Source organism: Chinchilla lanigera, unplaced genomic scaffold (assembly GCF_000276665.1).
Source record: "Chinchilla lanigera isolate Chin_1 unplaced genomic scaffold, ChiLan1.0 scaffold00003, whole genome shotgun sequence".
Classification (NCBI taxonomy): Eukaryota; Metazoa; Chordata; class Mammalia; order Rodentia; family Chinchillidae; genus Chinchilla; species Chinchilla lanigera.
The window spans coordinates 15,100,204-15,120,028 of NW_004955404.1; the positions used below are offsets into that span (position 1 = coordinate 15,100,204).

Here is a 19,825-nt window from a genome sequence, read left to right on the forward strand (position 1 = left end):
AAATGAGCTTGCTTATTTCTAACTAATATTCATATGATGAACAAGAGGTCTTCTTCAGAAGTTTTGTGCACATAAAGCAAATGTCAGTAAAAGGGATTTCAGGTAAAAACCAAACTTCATTTCTAGCTGCCCACTACCTTCCAAAAGTCCAAAAAGCTTGGCTTGAGCAAAAACCTAATTCCTGTCATGTTTCTAAAATAAATCAAAGTTTTGATTTGGAAATATTAACATTACATATGAATCACACAATATTAACAGATTTGTACAAAAAGTTTTGACCTTGGCATTTATAACTGGAGAAATTATACAGTCATTAAGTAATCCATGTTCTTTTTTTTGAAAGGTTAAAAAGATACTTATCAAAAATGTTGTTTCAAATTTCTAAGGTTCTTTGAATCCTCCATTCTTTATCCCTCATACACTCATTGTGTGTTTTGTCAAAATGCTTTCTTTTCATTCTCAGTTTTGAAGGATCTTCAGGTTGATTGTGTCCTAACAACACCTCAGAAGTCCATAAAGCAGCTGATTGCTAGATTTTGTTGCAGATCCAATTGAATAAACACATAAAGAAATTGAGTGATGTCACCAAATAAGATGGGGAAAATATGTGTGAATAAAAGGGAGAAACTAGGAAATAAAAGGTTGATAGATTAATTATATAAGCTGCGGATGGAGGTTGGTGGGTGATTGCTTGTCTAGCATGTATAAGGCAGATTCAATATCCAATACTGAAAAAAATTAAATGACCAAATTAGACACAACAATATTCAATTACAAAGTAGATGGCCTTACGGCAGTATAAAATCCAGTATATATCATAGTCTCTCTAGCACCTGAACTCATGACACCTGGAAAACAACATCATAGTGAAGAGATAAGGAAAAAAGAACTTTTGGAATTAAGAACGAGCTCACTGAAAAACTAGAAATCATAGAGAAATTGGAGAAACTGATCAACAAAAAATAAGGAACAGTTTGGAATGTTAACCCCAGCCTCCAGGGAGAGGACCTGAGTGCAAACACAAGGTAAGCCAGGGGAGAGTCCATAGCCCCAGGGAAAAATAATGGACCAGGTTGGGAGCACCAGTCTGAAGGAAAGTGTAGGTACTACAAACTGCAAAAACAGCATAGGCTTTTACTCTGAAAGTAGCTCCTTCTATATGGCAGCCTAGAGTTGGAGAAGAAATCCATTGCCATGCCCACCATATTTGAGAGTAATTAAGAAGCCATTTTAGGAAGAGGTTAATTGTATAAGATTGAGATACTCTGGGAATCAGAAACCACAGGACAACCACATTTGAGAGTTTCTGGGGTTACCCTACCACAACTACTAGGTGGGAGATGGCAACAAGAGACAGTCACAGAGAGGCTGGACATGGACCACCTGAGAAATTTAAGCTAAGCCAGAAAAGACACAAGGATCACATCTTCCATGGTGAGAAGCTCAGTTGGTTGCCTATAGTTTTGGGATGTCTGGAAGTGGTAGCATTTAGTCCAGTAAACTTCTTGACACTCTCACCTTGCTATATACATCCAGGACGGAGCTCAGTGGTCTGTGTTTATCCCCTGCTAACACGATCAGGGAAACACCTCAGCTTCACTGGCTGCCATGGCCTGGAGTGTCCAGATAGTGGCCTCAGGAACAATGTGGGGGTCACCTCGCAAACCCACAGGCTGCAAAGCTAGGCAAAGCAAACAGTGACGTGGGGTGCACTGAGGGAAACAAGTGGCTAGAGTGAATACAAACCTAGTACTGCCACCAGTGACTGACCACGACCAGCAGGAAAGATGGATGGGGCAGGACACAGCATTCACACGTAAAAAGTGAGTGTGGAAACAAAATGGGACTAAGTAGTGACTCACCATCCCTGCCGTCCCACAGCGGGGGAAGTCCAATACTGCAGGCCCTGGAAAGAAGCCACTGATTCAAACAAAGGATGAATTTTGGACTCTTTTCTCTTTTTCTTTATTGGTTAGGGGCCTGGGGTTTGTTTTCTCCTGTTTTCCTTTTTTATTTATTCCTTTCTTTTGCTCTTTGTTTTCTTTTCTGATTTCTTGGTATTGTTGGTTTCTTTTGTTTTCTTTTGTTATTTTATCTAATTTTATTAATTTTCTTTTACTCATTGGATTCATTATCTTATTTTATCCCCTTCTTGTTTCCCTTTTCTCTATTTTTCGAGTTTACTTCTTTCACTTTCAATTTCCCCTTCCTCACCCACTCCATTTTTATTAGTACTATTAAGCATCATTAATTTTTAGATATTTAGTTGAATTTATTCTATTATTATTGAACTCTGTTGTTAGTAATGGTATAGTTGTTGCACTTAGATACTGTATGTCAATGTTTGGTTTATTTTTGTGTCTATGTTATTATTACAGATCTTTTCTACTGTTAAACATGTAACGGGGGCAGTTTTTATTGGTTCTTATGGTGTGTCAACATCCAGTTTGTCTTTCTTTGTATTATTGTTACTAATTTCTTTGTTATTGCCAATGGTGGCACACATGTTGCTGATAAGTAGTTTTTACTGCCTGTCAATACTCGGCTTGTCGTTGTGTCATCTACATTACTATGGCTAATTTCTGGAGAATTGGATGCTGAGTCAATTGCACTACACCCTCTCATCCTCAAATTAATGGATGTAGTTTAATCTTGGGATGAAGCAAAAGGCTATAGTTAACTGTGTCCAGGGCACATCACTGGAAACAGACACAAACTAAAGAGCTCTTCAAACTAGCAAAAAGTTGCTCTACTTTAATCAACCCTCTATCCTAAATGTGCATGCTTGCACACATATGCACATATGATAGAAACACCCAAAAAGAATAGAATGCTTCCAAAAACTCTCAGTTCCCCAAAGCTGATCCATAAAGTATCAATGGAGAAGAAGTTGAAAGCCAAACAGTCAAATTATATGAAATACTAAAAGAGAAAACAAAACAAATCAAAGTGCATCAATAAGGTGCTCAGTGAGCTCAAACATGATATAACTGAACAGAGAATGAACTTAATAAACAAAATGGTGAGTGAGTCTAAGACACAAATAAAAAACTAGCAAAGTGAAACAAAATGGTACAAAACTCATATGATCATTTCAGTTAGAGCCCATGAAAGGTACCAAGCACAAATCCAGGAAATGAAAAATTCTATTGCCAGTATGGATGACAGAAGTGACCAGTGTGAGGACAGAGTGTCAGAACTAGAAGACAGAGCTGGTGCAGGTGATCATACACTCAGAGATTCCTTAAAAACAGCAAGAGAGCATGGAAAATGGATCCAACAGCTTGTGGGTGATGCATATTATCAGGTAATACAGGTATTCTTCATTTATCAACCTAGGTAGGTCGATAATAACTGTTTGGACACACCACCAAAGCTTGTATTGACAACCCATCTTTTTTTTTGTATAGTTCTGTACATCTTGTTTTAGAGCCTCAAGGACTTTTTTCCTACATATATCTTCTTAGTACAGTACTATAATATTTACTGATTGTAGTCTATAATACACTACTATAGTTTTATATTTTGTTATATAGTACAGTACTATATATAACAGTTATGCAAATAAAAGCAAAGTCATCAAGCTGACATTTCCTTTGACTATTTCTTGTTCTGAATATTGTGGTGTACATACTACAATATATATGATTCCCTATTTAGTGACCAATCCATTCAATGACCTAGTCACAGAAATAGAACCCAGTTGTTAAAAAAGGAATATCTGTAGTGCAAAGAAACTAGAAATCAGTGCCAAAAGAAACCACAGATATTATGCAAACACATAAAGATTAAAATGTATTTGTGTTGACTTGTTACAGTTATAGTAAGAATCTAATGCATAGTTTTCTTTTTAGCTTTAGAATTTACAAATACTTTATTTTATATCAGTTTAGAACATTTGAAGACAGAAATTTTTAAGTAGAAATAAATTCAGAATAATAGAAAGTTAGAAGTGGCCAGTGTCAGTATCCAATGGTTGACTAGTCAATCTGTGCCCAAGGAAAAGATTTCTGAATATGTGTGCGATGAAGCAAAACACATAAAAGCAAGTCTGAAGAGCATCAGTCTCTGGTAAGTGCCTGTTCCTCAAAATTGTCGGAGGTAATTTTTCTTGGAATTTTTTAAAAGCTTACAATTGATTTTTTTTTTTTTTAGCATAATGTTGCATTATATGTAGGCCTTGGTTCCAAAACCTTGTAGAACTGGCCAGTTGTCCATGTCCTATTTTCTTTCCTTACATTTATATCCTCAAATAGTGCTTGCTTTCTTCTCTTCTTTATAATTAACACCGTGCAGCACTTCCTTAAACTGGGCTTCCACCAACCTGGCTGTGGGGCTGCCAGTCTTGTCACATCTCCTGTTTTCTGCTGTCTGTAAGGATAAAAATGTGGTCTTATTTCATTTTTCCTTTAACTGCCACGTTTCTCAAAGCAAGCGTCAGTTTCTCAGAGAATGACAAAGTTTGCAGACGTGGATCTTGCAGCCTGTAGCTCCTAACTGATTAACATGATTGTTGAGGAAGAAAGCTGAGAAGAAACAAAGCTATAGTGTCCCTAACACACACACACACACACACACACACACACACACACACGCACACGTACACACATGCACACACACAGAATGACTATTTATGCACAAAATCACAGGTACTTATTTTATCCAATTATAAAATTTGATTTTTGTGTGTATGTACATATCATGGGCATTTTTCTGTTTTCTCCACTGTGAATTGTACAATTATACAATGGCAACCCAGGGAGAAACCATAGAGGTCACTCAGCACCACCCCCACATTTTGCCAAGGAAAGACTGAAAGCCAGACAGATTGAGACTCGTCCATCCTTTGACTTCTCTTTCTTTACTTTTCAATCGTTTCCCATCAGCAGCACATCAACCAATGATCAGGTGAGATTATTCAGGCTGGGTCATTCTATTTCTTTTTCTTATTGACCATGACAATCTCTCCATTTAATGCTTTTCCTTCCTATCTAATCTTTAACACTATTAATCCATTTCTTTCATGATTAGCTTCGCTTGATTTGTCTTTTATAGATAAACTGAGTCATCTGCAGGCATTTAGCTGGCAGTAAGCCTTGCTCAGTGTCCAGCCCATAAATGCCTGTGACTTTCTGTTTTATACTATCTCCTGGATCACAGTTTTTTGTTGATCTAACTTTCTTATCATGTCAAGTGTTAATCTTCTTTCAGTGATTGCCCAGCTAAAGTACTTTGGAAAAATGAATACACTGACCTGTCATTTCGAAGTCCTCATACAATCAAAGTCCTTCTTGTCCTGTATACACATGTGAAGGCCATAGACAAAGACTCTGAAGTAAAAAAAAAAAAACAGTTTTGCAATCCTCAGAAAGAATTTTCTGGAAAAAAATAACAAGTGTGGCTATTTCACTCAGAGCTCTACAGGTAATCAATCCAAATTTTTTTTAAAAAGAAGAGCTATGATAGCTAATATTTATCGGACTTATCACTTGTAAGTTATGCTAAGCAGTTAAAAGAGGTTTATCTAACTTAATCCTGTAAGTTAAATGCAATGCTTGTCCCTATTCATACATGGGAAAATGTGCATACAGAAGCAGTCCAGCTACCTGCCCAAAACCCAGGAGTAAACAGTGGAGCTGGGATTTAGGGAACTAGGTAGAACCTAACCTCCTAAAAGCCCTGGCAAACCATGTCTTATTAAATAACATGTACAACCTCAACTTATACCTTGTATTTGGACAAGCACCTCCGGTGGTCATAGACTCAAAACCAGTGAAGACATCATAGTTCTAGGCCAGTAAGCACACACTAGGAGCTACACGGCACTTGACATAGTCAGATGCTTCTGTGTCTTGTGAAAATGAAATACGCATCTGTGCCGATATTTCAGAGCCTCCTGGTGGGTTCAGTGATTCAGCAACACTGTCAGGAAGGACAGCTACTAAACCATCTTCACAAGTTTAGGTCTACTTCCTAAGAAGAAGTCAGCCAATTCTTAGAAATTCAGTTCAGAGCTATGGGCCTAACCAAGGTGAGAAACATACTCTTGGGTTGAATTTCCCTGATTTTGTGGAAATCTGAAATCTCATTTTGTAAGGGTTCAGTATTGGAACTGGGCCCCCCGACTGAGGCCGCTTGGGCTGCGTATACAACCTACTGGAACTGTCTGTTATCCGTGAAATAAAGTGGCAAAACAAACCCATTTTTCTCCTTAGGAAGTTAGCCCCCAAGGAATCAGGATTAATATGACAGGCTCTTGCAAACTACCCAGACAATGAACACTTTAGTCAATTGGTCTGCCATGGTGGGACATCTGTTTCTCAAAGCCGGAGTGGGAAGTTTTGCCCATTCCTACACTTTCGACTGCCATGTACTTTGGAAATGATTTTCAATCCATTTCTTCAGCAACTGCCTCTCCTATTTACATCTGATCTATTTTCCAGTGCATTTTCTTCTTCATCCTTCTAACTGGTACCTCCACCCAGTAAGTTCTAGAAGCAAAATTCCTTGGAATTAAAAATACCTCATGTCAAATCCAACCCTAAATACAAACCTGCAAATTCTGACATGGCTCTTGAATCCCTCTGCTATCCTACAATTTTACTACTATTATGGACCCCCCCATTTTTCAATTAAAATGCTATTTCATTCTTCTGTTTAATTGCCTTGTGTGTCTTGTAAAAATAACCAAAACATTGTCTGTGGCCTATAACTTCTGTCACAGTCTAGTCTTGATCTATACTTTGGCTTATCTGTTATCTCTCTGCTGCTTCTTTCCATTTGCTCCCAAGAAACCCTAACCACGTCCATCTTTGCCTTTCATTCCTTTACAGCATTTATCATGCTAGATTGCATCCTTTTGGGTGTCTCTCTCTTTCTTCTGAAGCCTATACACTTTCTGAAGGAAGGGATCTCATCTTGTTCAGCACCAAGCCTGACACTTGCAAAGTGCTCAACTAGTATTTGCCCAATAAATGAATAAAGGGAGCAGTACTTAATGTTACATTGGATGTAAGGAACAACGTTTATATATATATAAACTGCCCACATATTGATTAATCAAAAAATATTTGGTAGAAAGTGGCAGCTCAGAAAGTTTCGTTGGAGTCAGATACTTTATTTAAAATCCCAGTAATGGGGCGTATCAACAAGGTGATCATACGGGTAAGTCAGTTAAGTTCTCTGTCAAATGTGGATAGTACTGTAAAGTGGGGGGAGGGAGATGACAAATAAAGGCAGGGTACATGGATATGTCGAAGAATCTGAGTGACAAGATTGTTTTCTAACAAAGGACAGTGTGGCAGAGCCATTCCTGTGGACTAACTTGGACAATTTGTAACCTTTTTGTCTTTATAAAAATTCTCCTCCTATAGCTAACTAAATTAAACAGTCAGTAAGCAAACTTCTGCGAAGTGTGTGTGTGTGTGTGTGTGTTCTGAGACAGGTTCCCACTCCGTAGTTCAGGCTGACCTTGAACTCACTATATAGTCGAGGCAGACCTTGAACTCACAGTGATCCTGCCTCAAGTCCTGGGACTACAGGTATATCCCACCCCACAAGGCGCTTATTTATTAGTTAAGTGGACAGCAAAGATTAAAATGACTGTGATGCATTACACCTGGATCTACAGTTAAAACCTGTCATGGATCCAGACATTTCCACTGGAATGGACATAGTTCTTGATGGAGCTGACGTAAGAGGAGCCTATGGGACAGATTCCCATAGTCTTCATGTAGTCAGTTGTCAGTCACAGGGATAAGACCTTGGGTTCTAGAGCCAGACTACGTAGGTTCAAGCTGGGTAGCCACGAGCAATTTTCTTCAATTTTGTCATCTGTAATATGGGGATAAAAGGAATTCTTACTGCATAAAGTTGTTGTGAAGACCAAACAAATAATAGATAAGATTTTTGGTATGGCTCAATAAATGTTATCTATAATTAGAGTGACTATATGATTTATCATCACATTGGGCCAGCTTTGAATTAATGTTATGGTTTGGTTTTGCTTTGCTTTTTGTTACTGGGAATTGAACTCATGACCTCAGGCTTGCTAGGCAGGCGCTGTGCTGCTGAGCTATATCCCTGGCACATTTGGGCCAGCTTTGAGAGTAAAAGCTATGTTGTAAAGCACACTAAGATTAAAGTGGGATTTTCTGGTCAAACTAAGACTCAGTCAAGCTAGCTGTGATGATGTCACTAATGATGTTGATAATGACATCTTGCACTACAAGCCAGAGGTGATTCACTCATACTCTTCGCATGTCATCTGTCACAGCAGCGATAGCTGAACTGCAAAATTCATGTACAATGCTTGTTTCTACCGAATATCATCAACCCTTAGCTGCTACATCCAGCCGAAAGGAAAAGTAATACGTGGGTTTTTTTTCCTTCTGAGACCCAAGCAAAAATGATGATATTAATTATTATTGTATTGAATCTTCTACTTCATCTTTAGGGTCCAGTTTGGTAAGTCACAATATTGTGTCTGAGACCTGCAGACCAGTCTCAACCACAGTAAATAGATTTACACTTTAACTCACTATGCATATTTATTTTTTAATCTTAATTTTAGTGTAGCTTTAGGTCCTTTCTTGTCTTCTTTGTACACTTTGTCTTTTCTGAACTATGACAAAAAACTAAATATAGAGGGAAATTCCCAACAGCAGGCTGAAACTTGCTTTAACCATTTGCATCCAACTCACAATGTTAGATAATCACATCAAGAAAATCAGTAGCTATTCATTTCATATTATGATTTAGTTATCATTTACTATGTGCTCAGGAGTATGGTAGAAAATTTTCAAGATATGGTCCTACAGGAGTTTTCAGTCTGGTTCAAAATTCAAAAGACACCTTTGTGAAACCAGAATACAAAAATGCGTATGACAGAGACAGAGCTGTGATACAGAGAATCCCATGAAGAGAAGGCAGGAAGGCAGGACTAAGCTTTTAGGGGAAGCTCTGGAGAGGTAGGGTTTGAGTGGAGGCGTTGGGTGGCTAGAATCTGAATAGATGGGGGAGAGATAGGAGACCCCTACCAGGTGAGGAGGTGATAAGAACAACACAGAGCTCGCAGTTAAGGGTGAGAAAAAGTGTGACATCATACACTGAAATCATTTTATAGACAGGGCCTCCCAGGCAGCACAAGGGGTGAGGAAGAAGGAAAGAGCCCAGTGACTTGAAATCTCTGCTGCAGGCCTATCCAATACCTTGCAGATGCGCTTTTCCATTTGCATAAGACTTTGAAATTTCAAAACAGGCAACAACATGAATTGACATTGTTGCAATTATTCTTTTATTAGTCTTCCCTCTGTCCAGGAAGGGTCATGGGGAAAGTGCAAGGTGGACCTTATTTATAAGACCATGTCCCAGCACAAGTCAAACGATCATCCATTTTGAAATGCGGCTTGGGATCGCAAAATGTGACAAAATAAAAATCACAAGTATATTTGCTTCCCAATGAGGGAGAAAAGTTTTCTTGAAAGAGCAGCTCTCCAATCTGGCAGAGAACTCCAGGTTTCTGAGGTGCTCTCCCCTGGCACTCATTCAGACGCATTTACTACTTGGCATCCTGCTTCAACCACATATTATTGCTTAATTAAAAGTACTTCTTTTAATAGATCAATAGACTTGCTTTTAGGAGCTGCCATAATAACCCATATACTTTTATTCAAAGTGGTGGGAGGGGTGAGGAGGGGTGATCCATGCAGGCTCAGGGAGGTGTGAGATAAAATGTGCATGACGTGACATGCCGTTTTGTGACCGGGTGCGTGGAGCACAAATTGCTGCTCTTTGAAACAGAAAGAAAAGTCTGAGCCAATTCAAACTAATGACCTGGCTCTTGTTTCTGAAGTGGGCGGGGGTTTAATGAAGCCTTTTCATGCTGCTCCCAAGCAGGGTGAACACACAAGTTTTTGGCCCCTCGGAGCTGGAGCCATGGGCTTGGCAAAGGCCAACCCAGGATATTAGCGGGCATCTCAAAAGGAAGAAGGAGACTGCGTGTGCTTTTCCATTCTCTGAAAACCTCTGTCTCATTTTTTTCTTCCAGTTATGTACACTGTTCTTTCTCCTTTAAGATGTTCTTTTCTTTTCTTTCCTGAAAAATTTGTCTTTAGGGGCTGGGGATTTAGTTCAGCGGCACAGTGCCTGCTTGGCAAGCACAAGGTCATGAGTTCGATTCCCGGTACCAGAAAAAAAACAAAACAAAACAAAAAAATTTGTTTCCAAAGAGTGGTTCTTCACCTTTCATTGGGACACACATCCCTTTGAAAATCTGATCCAAACTATGGGCTGTGTCTCAGAAAAGTGAGAGAAACTGAAAACCTCCAGAAATTTTGGGGAGATCAGTAAATCCTCTGAAACCCATGTAGATCCCAGATTAAGAACCCCTCCAATATCATTGGGGACTTCTCTCCAATGATATTGAACAAGAAAAGGAAGTCAGATATTTAAAGTTACCCTAGAACCATATTAAATCTGTAAGATATGTTGTCCTGATCCACAATTTCAACAGAGTACTGAGTCTATCACTATCTTACTGGGTAGTGTGCCAACCTGGCTCCTCCCATAGTAATACTGATTGTGGAAGAAGTTTCCAGTATTTGCAACATTTTTCATCCTCCTTTTTTGGGCAGTGGCCATAGCAAAGTTTATTCTGGGATATTATGGCTTAGATCTAAAATATCCCCCCAAAAGGCTCATGTATTCGTTGGTGGAGCTCTTGGTCAGGAAGGTGCTAATATCATCAATGGCTCGATTCTTTGATTAGTTTATTAGCTAAATGGGCTTTTAGAGTTAGGCTCTGTTTGGAGGAAGTAAGAATGTGCCTTTGAAGTATACCTCTGTTTTCAGGCTTTTCCTCTGAAGTTATGAGTTGAGAAGTTTACCTCCACCATTTCTTTCTGCTATGAGATTTTTGCCTTGGATCCAGCAGACCATGGACTGACAACTACAAACCATAAGCCAAAATAAACCTTTTCTCCTTTAGGTTATGTATGTTAGGTAACTAATACACAAGGCATGCCTTTTATTCCCCTGTCCCTAGTAGCCACAGTAGGTTGTAAAGTGTAAAGAAAGGAAAACACATCCTCCTAGAGAGGATTCTGTTTACTCACCAAAAGCAAATTTTTGGGGAGGAACTCTTGGATTCTTTTTTCTTGATCTTTTAGTATTAATGTAACCTTTTCTGGTTGAATTTTAAACCTTAGGTGAAATTTAGGTTCACAATTCTAACATTTTGCCTTAGTGGCTCTTTGCTTTGCAGGAAAAATTATTCTCACTGTTCAGAGACACAACCCTGTATGACACAATCACTTCATAGAATGAGCTGGTGTCTGGGATCCAGCTTGAACAGAGTAGCCCTGCCTATTCAGTAAAGTACACAGCTACTCAGCACCACAAGAAAGCCTACCTCACCAATGGAGATCACAACATGGTGATATGCAGAGCAGCACTCTGCCAGGGGTCTTTATGGGCCCATGGGTTAGTCTCCCTTCATTTCAGTATTCTGGGGACAGATGATGACAGCTAATGGTTGATCTATGTGCTGGGTGCTCTGGTGCAGATATACAAACTCCTCGCATCCTTATGATGTTGGCAATATTGCACTACCTGCTGTGTAGTTGAGAAAAGTAAGGCTTAAAGGGGTTAAATAATTTCCTCAGAGCACTGTATCACTGTATGAATGCTGCATGATTTGGAACATACACTACCGAGGGGGTGGGGATTTAGCTCAGCGGCACAGCATCTGCCTGGCAAGCACAAGGTCATGAGTTTGATTCCTGGTACCAGAAGAAAAAACGAAAACAACAACAACAACAAAAAAAAAACAAGGAACATATGCTACCATCACACCACATCTTTGCCACAGTGCCCGTTCCTGGCTGAGTCTTCCATTCGTAGCAGCTGGACACTGGCAGTGGCTCTCACGGAGGTCAGCAGAGGGGCTGAGTGTGTCCTCCCCTCTAGTCAAGGAAGGACCACCTAGAGGGGTGGGGCCATCCTTGTGGACCTATATCGTTTTCTAATTTTATTTTGTAGATGATAAAAATAAAATTTCCAGCTAATAGTTACATTTTGAAAGCCAGTGGACTGCTTTAATTTGCTATTTCTGCTCATTATAGGGAATACATTTTAAATCCTATGAATACATACATGGTCTTCCATTGATGAAGCTGGTATTGGACTTAGAACATATAATCTCAAGACTTTTTTTCTGATACTGCAGGGGGAAATTAAAAATTTTAAATAAAATCCTGCCCAGGATGCCTGCCGAGACCAAGCAGACATTTCCAGCAGGCCTGATAACAGAACACTCCTTCCTTTCTGTAAATCCTTGTCTTTACTGCCTTTGTGGAACTGATGGCCTTGCAATGTAACTTCAGATATAATGGGACATTTCTTTCTTTGTGTAACTCATGTTTGTTTAACTGATGGCCTTACAGTGTAACTTGAGATGTTTAAACTCACTCCCTTAGCAATCCATGATGTCAATCAACCCTCCAATCATGATGAGTCAAATCTGCCTTTGCACCTCCCCACTCACCCTCCCTATAAAAGTCCCAATATCCTACCAGGCAGGGCTGATTCTTTGGGAGAGATCCAGTCAGGCCCACCAGTGTAATAAACTGCCTTCTAACCCTCTCAGTGCCGTTTCTTCCTCTGGTCTGTTTTCTGTAACAATACCAATAGGAGACACTGCAAACAGCGCAGAGCAAGTTACTCCAGCTGAACTAAACAGTCAAGATTAAAATGCCAGGAAGGGCTGGGGATGTAGCTCAGTGGCACAAGCATCTGCCTGGCAAGCACAGGGTCCTGAGTTTGATTCCTGGTACCAAAAAAGGAAAAAAAAAATCATAAAAATCAGATCCAATGCAATTCATCCTATATGAGCATCGTATCCAATTATATTCTTTTATTCCTTTTTCAAAATATGTGCTTTTTCCCTTTCACAGAGTATCTAGTTTCATGGCCTCCAAATTTCATTGTAGACAGCTATCATGTCCACTAATACATAACAAAGTCTTTTAAAACAAATAGTAAAACATTATGTGTCCGTAGTCGGTTTTTTTTCTCATGGTACTGCCACACAACTTCTTTTGTGCCCATTCCCTTAGGAATTACTCTGGGGGGGAACAACTTCTCAGAAATGGGGGGCACACTTTTAAATCATCTCCAAGTTGAAGATAAACTGACTCTGACACCCAAGAGTACTTCAGCAGAGCGGGGAATTACGTGAAGCAGCTACACTGCTGTCAGTGTGTGCGTACGTGTGTGCGCGCGCATGCACGTGCACATGCGTGGTTGAGTGTATTTGCAGTGAGCTGACACGGAGCGGTTATTATAGGGAATCACTGTTGTTTTAAGAGATCATCCCATAAAGTAGATTAATCGAGCCAGATTAAATATACATGAAGTCTATAATTTTTAAAACCACTTCTGTAAAACCACATTTAAAATCCTACACTTGGGAAATGTTTACCTTTCCTTAGCATTTTACCAGGCACGTCTTTCTCTCATATGGATATCCAAACACACAGAAAATCTGATTTTTTTTCTATAGAGGGCAAGATTGGCTTTAAAACTTTCTAACAGGCAAATGGAGATTTTTAAACCATTACTAAAATGAATTTTCATTTTGTAAATGTCCACTTAAATGCAATTGTCGTCATTGAAATGAATGTAAACTATTTTTGCTCATTTCACCTTTTATTTCTAAATGAAATTCCTTTAGCATGAACTAGCTTCATTAGTTTCATTATTACCACTCCCAGCATAAATAAATGTTACCAAAAAATTAGCTATAGCATTTCTCTTCTTCCTAATAGCCCTTTTGCCAAGGTGGAAAAAAAGCACCCTTTTGAATTTCCATTAGACTTAGATGAGGACAGTGTCTGTCAGTTAAATAAATTATGGAGTACAAAATAAGAGTGGGTGTATAAGCACAGCCATCTAAATACACTAGACACGGGGCTGGGGATTTAGCTCAGCGGCAAAAGCGCCTGCCTGGCATGCGCAAGGTCGTGAGTTCGGTTCCCGGTACCGGAGAAAAACCAAAAAAATAAATAAAATAAAATAAATAAATAAATAAATACACTAGACAGAATGAGAACTACATGTATGGCTCAAATCCACACATGCACACACATACCACTTGTTCATAAGACTCACCTTTGGACTATGTTCCCTTACGTTGAATAAAAGAAAAATTCATGAAGTCTATTAAAGAAGTGCATATTATATGTTCTGATGTGTCCAACTCCCTGTGTTCTGATTTTTACAATCCTCAGAACAGAACAGAATGTGACGATTTTTAAAGTCCTGGTCACAGAAAGTTTTCATTGCCTAAAGGCCCCTCTGTGAGCTCAGGCTGCTCTTTCCGGGTGTGTTTGCCCCAGGAATGCCCGAATTAACTGCCAGCCTGCGCACGCGCTTGCACACACACAAACACACACACACACACACACACACACACACACAAACACAGGCACCCTCCGTATTCCTGATGCTGGGAGATTTCATTAAAATTTCATTTCAGTAGCCAGTTGCGACCCTAGTGTTTCCGAGAAGAAAAGGAAAAAACTGACTGATACAAAAGGGAGTTAAAGTAACCTTAGTGAAAAACTAAACTGGCAAGTGGATCTAATAATTGCCTGGGTTCAGCATTTTTCTGCGATAAATGAGTAAACTTTAAATGTATCTCTGAGATGCACTATCACACTCATTGCCATGGGCAAGTTTTATCCAATGATGAAACAGCAAGGCCTAGTGAGATAAAGATGATAGAAGCCGTGCTATCAGGTGGCAGCTGGGTAATTACAACTCTCTATTTGGCCTCTGCAGTGATGCTGTGTGCGATAAGTGGAGAATAATGAAGAAAAAGGAGTAGTGATAATGCATGAGCTAAATGGTAGAAAATAGCCTATCATAGCCCACAGCCCTTTAAGCGCCTGTGGGGACTTTGAACTATCTTCTTCAGTTTTCCTCCACAAGGAAAAAAAATACTCTCTCTCTTTCTTCTTCCTCCACTGCATTTATGTCTGGTGGGACAAAAGGAAAAACTGAGAGGAAATCAAGGGTATGTGAAGAAAATATGAGCTTTGCAAATAACTCTGAAGGTCACCGTGTAATTATTCAAAAATAAACGTATCCTGTAATTGTGCTCATATTCACGGAAGATACAACAGCATTTCTTGAATGCGCTTTGGCAGAGTTTTGTTGGGGATCATGGCTTATAAAAGGTCAAGTAAAGTATTTCTAATTATAGCCTGGTCAAGAAGGGCCTCGGCAGAACACTCGAGCCATTTGTTCCTATTGAGTGGAACTTTGATTAAGGCAGAAGACAGGCCAAGAGACAATCCATTACATGCAAGAAATCGACTGTTTCTGGCTGATACTTGAGGTCTAGAGTTTCAAAACAAAATGACCTGTGCAGAGTCGAGGAATTTTGACCTTGGTGCTTCCGTCATCTAAAGCAGAGCAAGTCTAGCCCTTCTCATGGGGCTGGCCGAGGTTGATTTTATTTGTTTGTTTTTCTTTCACTTAGAATCATCCTGAACCTGACACTGATGATTCGTGCAGTCATAGGGGGAAATGGCACCATGGGTGTTTGCACAGGATGGCAGAAGTCCTTTGGATTTTGTTTAAATTGCGGTCAAAAAAGACAGAAGATTCTCGTGTCATATGACCATAAGTGTTCAGTTCAGTACTGTTAAGTACATTCATGTTGTTGTGCAACTAATTTGTAGAGCTCTTTTTAGCTTACCCAGGGTGAACCGTACATATCTTAAACAGTAACCTTGTTTGCCTGTCTGAACGCCACCAACCACCATTCTACTTTCCAGTGTTCATGAGCTTGACTGTTTAAGTACCTGTAATAAGCAAAAATCATACAGTATTTGTCTTTTTTGTGACTGGTCTATCTCACTTAGTATACATTCCCCAAGGTTTATACATGTTGTGGATTGGGTCTGACCTCACTGGGGAATTTCGTCAGGAGGAGGTGCAGATGTCAGAGTGCAGTCAACTAAGTCTTGGCTCTTTTACAAAATTTCTAGTGTTTTAAGATGAACTGAAAAGTAAAACTGTGCTTGACTGAAGAAAATGTCGTTTAACCTTTTTATGTTTTTAAATACCTCACTTAGCCAATTAATAGTGAAGTTCTTGACATCCCTCATGAAAAGAAAAAAGTTGGGGGCAATAATCATGGCCAATGTTTATATACAACTATATGTCAGGTGCTCGTGTAAGCCCTTTATATACAATAAACAATTCAATTTTCATACAATAGTATGAAGTAATTACTTTTTTGTGTCATACTGATGAATGAACCTAGGGTTTTCACACTAAAATACATCCCCAGCTCTTTTTTTTCTTTTGAGGTAGGGTCAGCTAAGTCATTAATTTGCCCCGCCTTGATTCACACTGTGATCCTCCTGCCTCAGCCTCACAATCACTATTTTAATCTCCATTTTCTCAGTGTAGAAACCACAATGCAGGGAGCCACTTGTCCAAATCAGGTGACTGAGTAATGAACAGGTCAGGGCTTAAACATCAGTGAAATCTTAACTTGGATTTTGAAAAGAGAGTGCAACTATTATTAGATACTGATGTATGTCACTAAGATCAGTGCTTGTAAGAAAGTTTTCTTTATTCCAAATCATATAGATTGTTAATGATAGAGGTGAAATTTGCAACCTGTGTCTCCTGTTCTTGTTTTTTTTTGTCCCCGCCCCCCAGGCTGCTGTGATGACTCCGCAGAGCACAGATGGCTAAAGCACAGAAACTGTATTTTAACCATCATAGACCATGAACTGTTGACTGTGTATGAATTTCTATACGGACCTAAGGAAACAGAATTTGGATATTGATTCCTTTTTTTTTCTTGGTTTAAGGTTGGAGGTATTATTGCCTAGTTTCCAAGGTAAATCTTAGAGACACTTGAACAGTACATACTCAACACTCAATACTAAGGAAAAACCAAATGGTCTTTTTTTCTATTAGAGCCGCCTACTGAGGTTTTACTTTCCTCTCCCATCGTATCCATCGCAGAAGGCAGAGGAGGTAAAGCATGGAAACAAAGACCACACTGTCACCTCAGCCCAGCATCAGAAACACCAGACACATCATCTTCCCTGAAAAAAGGTCATGGCTTAGTTTGGAGAGTGACACCCTCATCCACAGGGGCATGCACATCTAGTGGTTATCTCAGACCCTGGCTTTCCATATCCAGTGAACCACCAACCTCACTGATTTTACTCGATCTCCATATAGATCTCCCAGTCTTTCTCCTTTCCCATCTCTTCATCCCATCCCTCCATCTACAATTGAAATGACTATATATAATTTAATGATTTTTATTACATTTTGGATAAAATCCAAGCTCCTTGTTGTGGCGTACAAGGCTCTTATGTTCTGACCCATATCGCTTGGTTTTTTTTTGTTTGTTTGTTTTGTTTTTTTTTTGGTACAGGAATCAAACTCTGGACCTTGCACTTGCCAGGCAGGTGCTTATGCCACTGAGCTATATTCCAGGTCCCCATGTCGTTTGACCAGTCCAATTTCCTAACATTTCTCCCAGGTTTCATTATTCTCAAGACACACCAAATTTCTAAAAACATATCATAAAATTCATCCTTCTTTCCCCAGCTAGCTCTTGTGTGTCGCTCATTACATGCTCCACCTATTCCGGGGACTTCCTCCTCCCCTTTCCTTCCTGCCTCTTCCATGCAGGAGCCCCCCCGCTGTGGCCTATGTGCTTCTCCTCTCAGGTCCATGACTATGTTGCATGTGTTTGCATCGCAGCACTTTTCATAGGAATTTTAATTGTTGAATTACTTGTCTCCTCTCCAACTAAGCTGAAAATTATAGAAGGTAAAAACTACATGTACATTAACTATTTCCCATTCTGTAGACTGACTGATAAAATATAAACACAGATATATGAAAAATAATCTCCTTCAAGAAAGATTTCATCAAATGGTAGGTATATACAAGATGTAATCAGAAAATACTGTGTGTGTTTAAATAAAAATTTATATTTAGTATGCTCTGAGGCTTGACAAATGCCTAGTATTTGTTCTCCAACTGCTTTATCTCTGTAAAATGGTATGCTGAATTACTATGAGCTAACTGTTGTAGAAAGAATTTTCCCCTTATGGAAACTGTTTGGTTTGAACAAAAAAACCTTAACAGTTGTGGCCCCTTGAGTCCAAAATTTGCCTTTCCCAAGACTAAGGAACCTCTGCCCCTTTCACCACTGTCTCTTCAGCACCCAGCAGTTCCTTTTCTTTTTGTTTCAAAAAATTAACACATATACATGGTAAAACATCCAACATGCAAAAAAGCATACAGCAAAAAGTAACCTTCCAACAGGAGTCAAGCATCAAAGCCCTTGTCTAGTTAATTGCTACTATCTATGTCCTATGTATTCTTTCAGGGCAATTGTATGCACTTACAAGTTTTTAAAATAAAAATAAATAAATAAAAACTTATTACAGTAAAAGACATAATGACATTAATCCCCTTCAAAATATTCCACCTCACTTCAAAAGTACTTATCCCATCATTGTTGCCACTTCCTGAAGCAGTTCTGGAAGTCTTCTTTCGTGAGTGTCTTTAATTGCACGATTATGGCTGCTGGGATGTCCTCAACTGATTCAAAATATTTACCTTTCATGGTCATTTTGACTTTGGGGAAGAGCCGGAAGTCACACGGTACCAGATCTGGTAAGTGGGTGAGGACACATAGTAAAGTTCTTATAAGACTGCCTTTCCATCAGATGGCAGTCATCACAGTATTAATCATATTTTTTATCATACTTATAAAGACACTCAGGAAAGAGAACTTCCAGAGCTGCTTCAGAAAGTGGCAAGGGGGAAGAGATAAGTGTGTTCAAAGTTAGGGGGAGCGTTTTGATGGAGATTAGTAAGCACTGTAACTTCTGCTATAATTTTTTAAACATTGTATTTTTCAAACACCCTTTGTGCATAAGATACAGATGATAGAGATATAGATATAGATGATATAGATATAAGTGAGATAAATTAGATAAAAAGATATAGATATATAGACACAGATAGATATCACTACACATTTGCAGAGAGAGAACACCTAAATCAAAACCTATAAACTATCAACAGAGTAGATTAATGCCGAATAGCCAAATTATCTTTCTATGAGATGGTTGATTGCCATGGAGTGAAAATGTTCAGTCACAGAATAATGGTAGAAGAGGCATAAATAAACAGAGCTTTTCATTTTTTTGAGGGTTATCTTGCAACTTATTCACATAAATTGATACTCTTTATCCTCCAACTGTATTGGAGCTACTTTCACTAAGTCCTAATAATTCAAATGGTTTAAATCCTTAACAGTTTAAACAAAGCAATGGATAACTAGGGCTGATAAAGTTTGAGTTAAGAATCCTGTTCCCAAGAAACTTCAAGATCATCAGCATGACCATTAGAGGTTCCAATAAAACTATAATGATAGTCAGCAATTGTAATAATAACAACAATCATGATTAATAATCATAATACTCTGTACTTATTGCATGCCTTTCATCCTGGGATCTTAAAGCTCTTTTTATAATCATTAATTATGACCCACATTCTTCTGACATGAGTCTTCACAGTGTCCAGAAAATGCTGGGCCACTGTTAATGATCACGGTAATCGAAACGGCTGTAAGACAGGATGGGACAAAGGGAAATGTGACAAGGCCTAGGTCTCTCCCCACACTGTGTCAACTCCACAACCCATTATGTTGAATGGCCTGTGACAGTCAGCAGACTGCAATTGACAAAGGCAAAGGCAAGCGGTTCTA

General features: G+C 39.1%; 1 long non-coding RNA gene across 3 annotated transcripts in view; it reads right to left on the bottom strand.

The window, feature by feature from the left end:
- The window catches only part of LOC106149135, a 24,517-nt gene extending 10,118 nt beyond the window's left edge, over positions 1-14,399 (bottom strand). The window contains exons 1-4 of one of the 3 annotated variants that reach the window (XR_001235100.1): positions 14,170-14,399; positions 7,617-7,833; positions 5,255-5,330; positions 4,239-4,371 (exon numbers count right to left, since the gene is read on the bottom strand). This is a non-coding gene — a long non-coding RNA (uncharacterized LOC106149135). Of the gene's footprint in view, positions 1-3,809; positions 4,372-5,254; positions 5,331-7,616; positions 7,834-14,169 lie in introns of those variants that run through there. The other 2 variants (XR_001235101.1, XR_001235099.1) reach the window with 2 other exon arrangements.
- Positions 14,400-19,825: the final 5,426 nt, after the last annotated feature.